At 43.0% G+C, this 11,191-nt stretch overlaps 1 long non-coding RNA gene across 1 annotated transcript in view; it reads right to left on the reverse strand.

Annotated features, from left to right (window-relative positions):
• Positions 1 to 10,803, reverse strand: part of LOC140686890 (uncharacterized) — a 53,990-nt gene extending 43,187 nt beyond the window's left edge. Inside the window, exons 1-3 of the long non-coding RNA XR_012060892.1 lie at positions 10,582 to 10,803; positions 1,431 to 1,556; positions 112 to 253 (exon numbers count right to left, since the gene is read on the reverse strand). This is a non-coding gene — a long non-coding RNA (uncharacterized lncRNA). The remainder of the gene's footprint in view (positions 1 to 111; positions 254 to 1,430; positions 1,557 to 10,581) is intronic.
• Positions 10,804 to 11,191: the final 388 nt, after the last annotated feature.

Below are 11,191 nucleotides of genomic sequence, written 5' to 3' on the forward strand. Positions count from 1 at the left end.
CATGGACATTTAAAAAAAATACTGTATTTACTCCTATCAAATTCTATCTGGCTTTTGCCAAACTGTGTCCTAAACTGTAAGGAAAGTATATAAATTTAGAGAATTTTTTACCTTTTAAGAGAGAAAGGAACCCTCCTACTCGGTTGGTGGGAATGTAAATTGTGCAGCCACTTTGGAGGACAGTATAGAGTTTCCATAAAAAACTGAAAATAGACTTCCGTGTGATCCAGCAATCCCATTCATGGGTATATTTCTGGAGAAAAATATAATTCAAAAAGACACATGCACCCCAATGTTCACAGCAGCACTATTTACAATAGCCAAAACACTGAAACAACCCAAGTGTTCACTGACAGATGAATGGATAAAGAAGTTGTGGTATACTATATATATATATATATATATATATAATATATACATATATGCATATATATACACACAGATATACACACATGAACACACACACACACAATGGAATACTGATCAGCCATAAAAAATAAAATAATGCCATTTGCAATAACATGGATGGACCTACAGGGTATTATGCATAGTGAAATAAGTCAGAGAAAGAAAAACAAATATTCTATGTATTAACTTATATGTATATATAAAAAATAGAACAAATTAATTACTATAATAAAACAGAAATAGACTCACAGGTACATAGAACAAACTGGTGGTTACCAATGGGGAGAAGGAGGAGAGGGGAGGCAGGAAAGTTGTAGGGTATTGAGAGGTAAAAATTACTATGTATAAATTGGATAGCTTACAGGGCTGCATCATACAGCACAGGGAAATATAGCCATTATTTTATGGTGACTTTAAATGGAATATAATCTATAAAAATATTGAGCCTCTGTGTTGCACACCTGAAAATATTATGATGTAAATCAACTATTCAATTACAAAATTTTTCATCAAAGTTTTCTTTTCATATTATTTGCAATAAGTTAGAAGCCAGAACTGTCAATAGAAACATAGTGTAAGTCACAATTTTCCAGTAATACCATTTAGAAAATAAAAAGGAACAAGTGAAATTAATTCCAGTAATAATTATATTTATCCCAAAATATCCAATATACTATCATTTAAAAAGTGTGATTGACACTTTTAAAACTTATTAATAAATATTTTACATTAGTTTTGTTGTATGAAGTCTTAAAAATCTATTATGTATTTTCCACTTATAGAACATCTCAATTCAAAATAGCCACATGTGGCTAGTGGCTACTATACTAGACAGAGCAGATTACACCATTCACACTTCTGATAAATTACCTTCTGTTACTTATTTTAAAAACTTGCAGAAAAGGCTTTAGATATTCCCTGTATCAAACAAAGCAACCTTGACGGGTGGGGAGTATCTTCATTATAAAGTGAAAAATAAAGGTAAGAGAGCCATGGTTACATGTATGTTAATGTAACAATACCTTCTTAATTCATTCAGGACTTTACAATCTTTCTTCATATGCCAAGGATTCACTGTCACTGTACAATATTTTTCACTGTTATTATCTTTGGAATTGAGAGGCTTCTGATGAACCTGCTTTGTGCATCTGTACATAAAAGAAAACAACAAAACAGCTACAAGAGCTACAGTGAATGCCCCCCCATTAATTTAGAAGAAGTCTCACAGTATTTCCCAACATAAAGGCTAAAATATAATTCAGAACACTTTGTGATGGTCAGCATGATTTTAACAAAAAAGTAGATAATTACCTCCCTGGTGTCAAAGCTCTTTCAGAGGTGGGCACCCGAAATTTAGTAAAAATGATTTTGCATATATCTTTGAAAGAAATGCTAAGAAATGATCTTTTCTGTTGGAAATTAGCCTGCTTTTACATTCTGCAGTAGGCATACGTGTTTACAAACCAGGCAGGAACTGGATCATATTTTACACATACTTTAGAAACTGATTTGAATTTTGCTCTCTACCTGCAAGGCTATTTCTTACGTAATTACATAAGCTGGCCACTATACCAAATTTTGTTTCACTGTTTGCTTAATCCTCACAACAACTCTGTAAGCTGCTATTATTACCCCCATATAACAGATAAAGAGCTTGAGGCAGAAAATAATTTGGGTAACTTGGTAACTGGTGGAGCTCGGTAAGATTGCAGCCAGTCTGACACTCAGGTCCATTCTTCTCACCGATGTCTGATACTGCTACCTACATTCAGCAATGACAACTGAATTCATATTTAAGTGTGTCATTTCTAAAAGCGCAAAGCTATAGTAGTACTGTTGTGTAAATTATTCTTTTGAGATGTGATTGCCAAAAAAACAAAAACAAATAAAATCAGGGTGCCACTGAGTGGAGGGCGAACTGCATATGGCTGGACAAAAGGGGACTTTGTGAGGACACAGTTGCACAACTCTATAAATATCTAAAATGGCTGATTTGTACAATTATAATTTGTGAATTTTATGGCCTGTAAATTACACCTTAATACAGCTATTAAATTAAGAAACTGGATATCAAATTAAGACTAAAACACATATATATATATATCACACAAAGAACAACAGGCAAATATCATTATTTACTGTACCATTCTTTCATGCAGCTTCCTTTCCACACCCGTTCCTGAAAGGATGACTCAGTTTTATAAAATTTTAAATTATTTAGCAAATAATTTTTGACAGACTACTATGTACCCAGGACTAATCTAGGCACTTGGAATAGATCAATAAACAAAACAAAATTCCTGTCCTCACGGAGCTTGGTTGGAGTCTAGCTGGGGTGGGGGGTGGAGATGACAATTCACACAACAGAGAGGCAGAGGAAGTGGCATGTTAAGAAAGAGGAACCATGGAAAAAATAAAAAAAGGGCAAGGTAAAGAGAGTTTAGGGCATGGGATGATGGTGATGTTGTATTAAATACCAGAGCAGGCCACACTGAGGGCTGAGGTTAGAAAAAAGACTAGGAGGTGAGAAGTCCCAGGTAGACGGAATAACCATCACCGAGGCCAGCGTGCACCTCTCATGTTCCAGAATGGGGGCACTGCTGGAGCTGCGGAGAAGGGTCAGTGCAGATCCTGTATGGCCTTGGAGGACGTTGCAAGGACTGTGGCTTTTACCCGGATTGAAATTGGGAGGCACTGCAGAATGACGACACAATCTAACTTAGGTTTTCATGGCTCACTTGACTGCCGGGTGAGAATAGTCAAAACGGGTCAGAGATGAAAGGAGGGAAGCCTCTGAGAAGAGCTGTGCAGGAGGAGAGGACAGTGGCTCAGGGCAGGGAAGCAGCAGTGGAGGCAGGAGCCATGGTGAGAAGTGGCTGGGTTCTGGATCTGTTTTAAAGGCAGTGTTAAACCAGATCTATTGACAGAATTCATGTGGTATGTCAGTGAAAATCAGAATAACTCCAAGTTTTTTGACCCAAGCAGCTGGAAGGATTAAGTTTCCACTAACTGAATGGGGAATGTTGCAGAAAGGACCAGTTTGGGGGGGTAGGACGACAAAGAGCTCAGTTTTTACACATGTTGATTTTAAGATATCAGAGTTCCAAGTGAAGATGTCAAATCAGCAGAAGATTGTAATAGTTCAGAGTTGGAGAGAAAAAGTCTAGAGGGAGGCAGAAATGTGGGAATCATGGGTCACACAGGTGGTAGAGGAAGACATGAAACCCAGATACTCAAACATTAAGATAACCTGGCATTAACCATAGAAGTTGTCCTTGAGGGCCTGCCTACTAGGTGTGGATATCAGTCCTATTTCCCAACCACTCGAATTTTATAAAGGAACTTACAAATGAATTCGTGCAAGACACTGCCTCCAGTGGGTGGATCCAGAGAAGGAGTGGGAGAATGGGATGCTGCACGCTACTCCCTACGGTAGAATATATGTGTGTGTGTGTGTGTGTGTGTACGCATGTTTGTGTGCACAGGGGGATGAGACATACCTGGCTTAAGAAAAAGAGCAAGTAAGTCTAGAAGCCGAAAGATGAAAGAAAATCCAGATCTGGTAGAGGGAAGAGGGGAAACACTGTGTACTGTAAGACATATCCCCATACTGCCATTTCCCACCATCCTTTCATCAGGAACACAGTTGGAAAGGGGGGAATTATGTAGATACGTGTGATGTACACAAACTTTCTGACTATGTAACACTTAATATCTACATATGTAGCAAGTTAATGATATTTATATCTGCTTCAAGTTTAATAACAAGTTCACAACAGAGGGAAAATAAAATATTGAGGACTGGTAGGAGTATCATAGAAGGCCTTTCAATGTTCACAATGGAAGCAAAAGCAGCTTCACCCCACAAAGAATGTCAATAAGAGTCAAGAATGTTTATATTTGCTTAAGAAATTGAGAGTTACAGCTTCCTGCTTTAAAGAATTAACTTTAAGACAGATACCATACTATAAGCAACGTCTATACTGGAGCTTTCTTAAAGCCATTTTTAGTTTCTGCTTGTTCTGATGTACTCCAGACACTCTGCAAAGAAAACCTTCTTTTCAAAGGCTTAAAGGAATAAAAAAAGAAATAACACTGCATTCTTTTCAGTGTTCTCTGTACTGAAAGTCACTTGCAAATGCAGCACCCTGCCACAGGTCCACATTTTTAACAATAAAGACCTTTGCGCAATTTTTCAATTGCTATGTGACTTTGGGTCAGTCTCTCACTAAGAAGCAGAATGGAGTACCAGAAAATGACACATCAGGTCTAAAACTACAGATGTGGGAGATGAACCTACACCAGGAAACAGCTAAGTGGGAGGGTAAGGTTTACCTTTGAAGTTACCGTAAGTGCAGTTACACCTGCTCCCTGCTTCCCCTGTGAAGTGAAGAGCTAGTCTTTTCCAGAAAAGCTCTCATTCTGAGAACTGTCTTCTTTAAAATATTCGAAGATTCTCTTTTAAAGTTCTTTCATTTTTAAGTCTTTCCCCAACTCTACATCCCATAACAAGTGTAAAAATTATCCTATAGCCTATTGTTACAGAACATACTCTACAAAAGCTGAGGTTTCCCAGGGTTTGGATCCCAGAACTCTGCTACCAGATAATCCTAAAGCTTTCCTTCCATAACAGACTCTTCCGCCAATTCCCAGCTGCGGGCAAATTCGGCTTCTTAGACCAGGTAACTTTCTAACTCTGCCTACGAACACTCTGCTGCCAGGAAAGGAACTCTCAGACCGAAAGCACACAATGCCCCTAGTGAGGGTTGCCTCCTTCAAACAATCAAGATGCCATCACAAAGCAAATATTTAAACCTACTGCAAAACTTCTGAAGACATCTTACAAACAATATAGTTTCTATAGATGCATACTATTTGCTCTGGAATAGTGATTTCCAATGGAAGGAACAAAGGACCACATGACCCAAGCAATTTTTAAAACTGCACATAACCATCCCTCTTCATGTGAGGATTCAGGCAAGCCCGTCTTACAGGCCTAGGTGTAACAGAATGAGAGCACCTCTAGGAGTAGGATGAAAAGCAGAGAGGTAGACTTCTAGTGAAAGGGGGTGATGTAACAGGGCCCATCGCCCACTTACCTACCACCACAGGACAATCATCTCAGATCGAGAACAAACACTTTGGGAAACAGAGTTTGTTTATATTTCTATGGATTTCTGGTGGAAATAATATCCTGAGTCATGTGAAGTTGTGGCTGCCAAATTGAACAGGGGACTGGACATTTTCACATTCAGGACAAAAATAGCCCCCGGATAGCCACCATATCTGCTCTCCCCTTTGCCTGTTCACCCCAAGAGCTGCAGGACTCTCCTGCTTGCAATGACACCCACCAATTCTCACAAATTCTTGCCAAGTTCACGTCATCAGCTGGTGGTGTCAAAGTCACTATTTGTACTGCTATGAAGTCCCTCCATTACTTTATATCCCTTCTATTTTCTCTCTTGTCTTCCTAGCTACACTTGCATACACAAGATGGTTACTGCACTAACATTGCCTCTGTAATCAGTCCAGGATATAGGAAGTAGAGATTCAACTGTAACCAGTCCCAGAATACTTGTCATGCCACTCTAGTGTCCCAAAAAATACTCTGGCATCCCTCATCTCACCCAAACAACCACTTCATTACTTAGAGGTTGTAAAATTAGAGGGCTTTCTCTACTGGGAAACACTGTGGCTTGTGGTAGAGTTGTGATTTCAGTTTTTGCAACTGGTTACAGGCAAAAAGACATGGTCCACAAAATTTCTTCAAGCGTTTGGAATTTAAACTTTCATTAGATACAGAGCCGGAGGACTAACTGTAATCTATGAACATATGGTCATATTATCAAATAATGTTCATGTCTACCTTACAGACATGTAAGAACTTGGATTACACCTGCAGCCTGTAGGCCTTCGGAATTGGATGTGAAGCATCCTGTGAAATAAAAACCTCCTATCCAGTCACAGAACACCTTACAGACAACATCACACTAATGTCACTGAATACATTAGTATAGTCCATGTATGGTTAAGTTACACCTCCAATTTCTCAGAGATGGAAAGGAGATGTCTAGAAAAGATGGAAAACCCAATTACTAAAACAGCTCAAAAGTTAATGCAGACTCCTACACCTCCCAGAGCAGAGGGCGGAGGGGGCATTTCCCAAAACTCTGTCCTTCCCCAGGACGTGGTATGTGGGGAAGCAGGCAGGAATGTGTGGCTGGGACTCGGAGGTGGAGAGGTGATGAAAGCAAGAGTGGAACTGCTCTGGTCCTAGAACAACAGAGCTGTAAAATGCTCGGCTTCAGTACAACCCACTCCTTCTCCCACTTTCCCTCCCACCTATGTGACAAACAGAACATAACCAGGCACTTTCTGCCCATGATGGTGACTACTAGCAGGAAAGGGACCAGGATAAAAGCATGTCTTATAAAAGATGTCTGATTTTAAGGCTATGTTATAAACAATGAACAGCACTCTCAGAGTGGGACACTTGTGAGGCGCTCAAGTAGGGAGGACGAGGTTGAGGATCCATTTCCAGCACTTCCATGTCTTTTATCACTCCTATTTCTGACCTTTCCTTTGCCACTATTTGTAGCACTGCCATCACTGGCAGGTAAAGGGGCAGCAATGTGACTTGGCCGTTTGGCTGATGGGGCTACATTTCCCAGCAGTGGAATGAAAAGGCACTGGAAGACGATCAGCTGGATGATGTGAACTGTGGTCCTGGCCTGTGCCAAACACTAACCAGGTGACCGTGGGTTAGGCTCTTAGTCTCTCTGGGCTTCCGGCTGTTTACTTATAAAAGAAGGTTTTGTCATTGCACAAATATATCCAATATGAAATGTAACGTGAAAGTCTAACATAATGACATCTCACCTGCTTGCCTCAGGAAACTGTACAAGCACTGAACACTATGTGAATGTAAACACAGACTTAAGAAAACTTTTGAGGTAAAGCGCTAAACTGAACATGGAGATAAAGTTTTATGGATTTTCTTGGCTTTTTTTTAAATTGCAACACTGAATTAATAGTTATTAGCTATAATCCACACCACAACCCCTGCGAATAAATAAAGTAGGTAAACACTGCCTGGATGCATGTTTTGTCCGATGCTAAGCAGGGTGGGGGGTATAAAGGAGGCTGAACAAGTGAGTCTTCTCCAGTTACCAGCTAACTGAGGAAAAACATTGGAAACCACCCAGGGATGGTACCAAGTCAGTACTCAAAGCCAAGATTACAGGCTACTGATCATAAACAGTGCAGGAATACAAAGAGGAGCTAGAAGTATTTGGAGTAAATAGGGAAGACTCTATGAAGGGGATGGGGCTCCAACTAGTTCTCAGGGCAATTGTAATCTGTTTTAACTGAGGACTGGATAGGAAAAGGCTGGTGACTCCTGGTTTTTAATAAGGCACAGGTTACCATAGGAGGCTAATTTACATAATAATTGGAACACATAATGTAAGTACAAAATGATGATTGGTCGAGACTACCTGACTGAGATCTGGTTGTGTTAAGTCTTTGACTTGACTCTAGATGTTGGAGAGCCAAAACTGTAGGTTGACTGAAAGGGGGGGAGAGAATATCCAAGAATTCAGCAGAAGTAAAAAATAACGTATCAGGGATGAAAGCTCTTCATCAGAGTATCAGCAATCAGAATAGACACTTGAAACCAAAAACATACAGTTCAAGAAGCTGACAAAATATGGAGGGTGGTGATAGAAAGATAAATCAAAGACCACTCCAAGCCTTTGGGTATTTAAGACCGGAAGAATGATTATCCCACTGAATAAGTGGAGACGCTGCAAGAAGAAAGATTATGAAATCAGCTTTAGACATGTTGAATCTGATGTATGAGCTAAGAGTAGGTTTTCTCTAAGAAGCTCAAAATTCAAAACTGAAGCACAGATGTTGAGTACAGGCTTAAGATGCAGATGGACAAGACATGATAAATCTCCTAAAAGAAAACATAGGCAAAACATTATCTGACATAAATCTTAGCAACATTCTCCTAGGGTAATCTACCAAGGCAATGGAAATAAGAGAAAAAAATAAACAAAAGGGATGTAATTAAACACATAAATTTCTTCACAACAAAGACAACCATAAGTAAAACAAAAGGAAACAACAACCTACGAATGGGAGAAAATATTTGCAAATGATACGACTAACAAAGGCTTAATATTTAGAATATATAAACAGCTCATACAACTTAATAACAAAAAAACAAACAGCTCAATCCTAAAATAGGCAGAAGACCTAAACAAGCATTTCTCCAATGAAGACACAATTGGCCAATAGGCACAGGAAAAAATGCTCGATATCACTAATAAACCGAGGAATTCAAATCAAAACTACAATGAAGAATCAGCTCACACTAGTCAGAATGGCCATCGCTCAGAAGTTCATGAATGATAAATGCTAGAGAGGCTGTAGTGGGAAGGGTACCCTCTTACACTGCTGGTAGAAATCTAGTTTGGTGTAGTCATTATGGAAAGCATGGAAATCCCTGAAAAAACTAAAAGTAGACTTACCCTATGACCCAGCAATTCCACATCTGTGTACATAACTGGAAATAACTCCAATGTGAAAAAATACCTGCTCACCAGTATTCACAGCACCACTGTATACAATAGCCGAGACATGGAGGCAAGTTAAATGTAGTAACAGATGACTGGGTAAAGAAGTTGCTGCATATTTATACACTGGAATACTACTCTACCATGAATAGGACAAAATAAAACCATTTGCAGCAACATTGATGGAGCTAGAGATCGTCATTCTAAGTGAAATCAGCCAGAAACAGAAAAATACCAAATGATACCACTCATATGTGCAATCTAAAAAAAGAGAGAAAAAGACAATATGAACTCATCTGCAGAACAGAAACAGACTTGCAGACTTAGTAAACAATCTTAAGGTTACCAGGGAAAGGGGAGTTCGAGATTTACAAATGTTAGCCACTACATATAAAAAGAGATTTTAAATAAAGTTTCTTCTATATAGCACAGAAACCTATGTTCATTATCCAACAATAACCTATAATGAAAAAGCCGATACAGCCACCAACTGAGGAAGCAAGAGAAGAAAGGAGAGTTAGTTATGCTGGGCTAGAGCCCACTTCTAAAATACTTTTCAGCCACTGATGCTGCCCCAAGTACACTGAGCCTTCCTCCCAGGGACAGGCTGACATGACATGTGTCCTGCAAACCTGGGGCAGCAGAGGCCGTCCCCAGGTCTGGCCCTGGGGGAGATGGGAGCAAGTCCACCTGCTTCCCTTGGGGCAGCACCCCTCCCCGCAGCCCCCGCCACCTGACTGTACCACGCCTGCCTCTCAGGAAACCACTGGCTTGAAAACAAGTGATCCACGAACCTGGGGCAGCGGCAGGGAGATGGGCAGCGACCTGGCAAGCTGGTCGACTTGCCCCCATCTTCCCCACGGCCTGTCAAGGGCTCGGCCTCTGCTCCTCCAGGCACGGTCAGCAGGTCAGCCTGCTCCCGGGAGGAGGGCGCGGTGTGGTCGAAGGCAATGGCTGGTTATGGAGTCTGACCATGGGGGCCCGTGGATTTGCTTCAAACTCCCCAGCGCATGGCCTGAGCTTGGCCTCTGCTGCCTCAGGTTCGTGGAACTCAGGTTACAGGTCAGCCTGCTCCTGGAAGGCGGTGCTGTGCTGTCAGGGAAAGGTGGCGGCTGCGATGGCGGGATTGGGGCTGCCCTGTGAGAGCGCGGGGTTTGCGACCATTCCCGCTGCCGCTGCAGCCATCCCAGCACACTGATCACACCGAGCCCACCTCCCAGGAGTAGACTGACCTGTAACCTGAGTCCCACGAACCTGGGTCTTTAGAGGCCACCCCCAAGGTCAGGCCGCGGGTAAGATGGAAGCAAATCCAGGGGCTCTCATGGGGCAGCCCCCATTCCATCCGAGGCCCCGCGACCGCACCGCACCCGCCTCCCAGAAGCAGGCCATGATCTGAGGGCCAATAGGAGATGCTCCGGAGCCGTCCGGCGCCCTCCCACCTCCCGGGGCTGTACCTGCTCTCCTAAACCCGGGTATAACCGGCTGTAAAAATGCGGTGTTCAGGAACTACTAATACCGGGGTTACCACGAACCACAGCAGCGGCTGGGACCCGCCTCAGGGTCCCAACGGGACGCGCAGCCAGGACCTCACCTCCGCACCCCTCCCTGGGCGCCTCCTCAGCTGCACAGCCCAGGCGTCACCCGCCGGCTCCCCGAGCAGCGCGCTCCTACCAGCGCCCTCTTAACTGTCCGGCAGCGGCAGCCGAGCCGCGGGCAAGCGGCGGCCCAGGCCCCAGGCCATGTTCCTCTTCCAGGAGCTGGTCCAGGAGCAACCGGCTGCAGCCAGCTTCCACGCGTTCTGGGTGGGTTCCGGCGTCCGCGAGTCTGTCCGTCTGCGCGTGCGCGCCCCTCCTCCTCCCGCCCGCAACGCAAACTGCTCGGGTGGGTCTCCTGCTTTACCGGCCCTGGCCGCTGGGGCCGAGAGGAGCCAGGTGGGGCCCCTCCTGCTTGTCCCGCCGGTTCTCCATCCCCAGAGCCTTCACCCAGCCACCGACTGGGTCCTGGTACTGAATTAGAACCACGACTGCCCTGGGCCAGGCCACACCCCGCCAGCCCCAATTCCCCTGCTCACCTTTTCCTCCCTGTTACTACCTTCCCAACCCTGGCCAGGCCCAGTCTCCCACCAGACCTTGAAGACACGGCTCCTTCTCCTCACACCGAGGTCCCTGCCCTGACACTCCATCCTGCTAGGTCCTAACCTA

Source organism: Vicugna pacos, chromosome 18 (genome assembly GCF_048564905.1).
Source record: "Vicugna pacos chromosome 18, VicPac4, whole genome shotgun sequence".
NCBI classification, from domain to species: Eukaryota; Metazoa; Chordata; class Mammalia; order Artiodactyla; family Camelidae; genus Vicugna; species Vicugna pacos.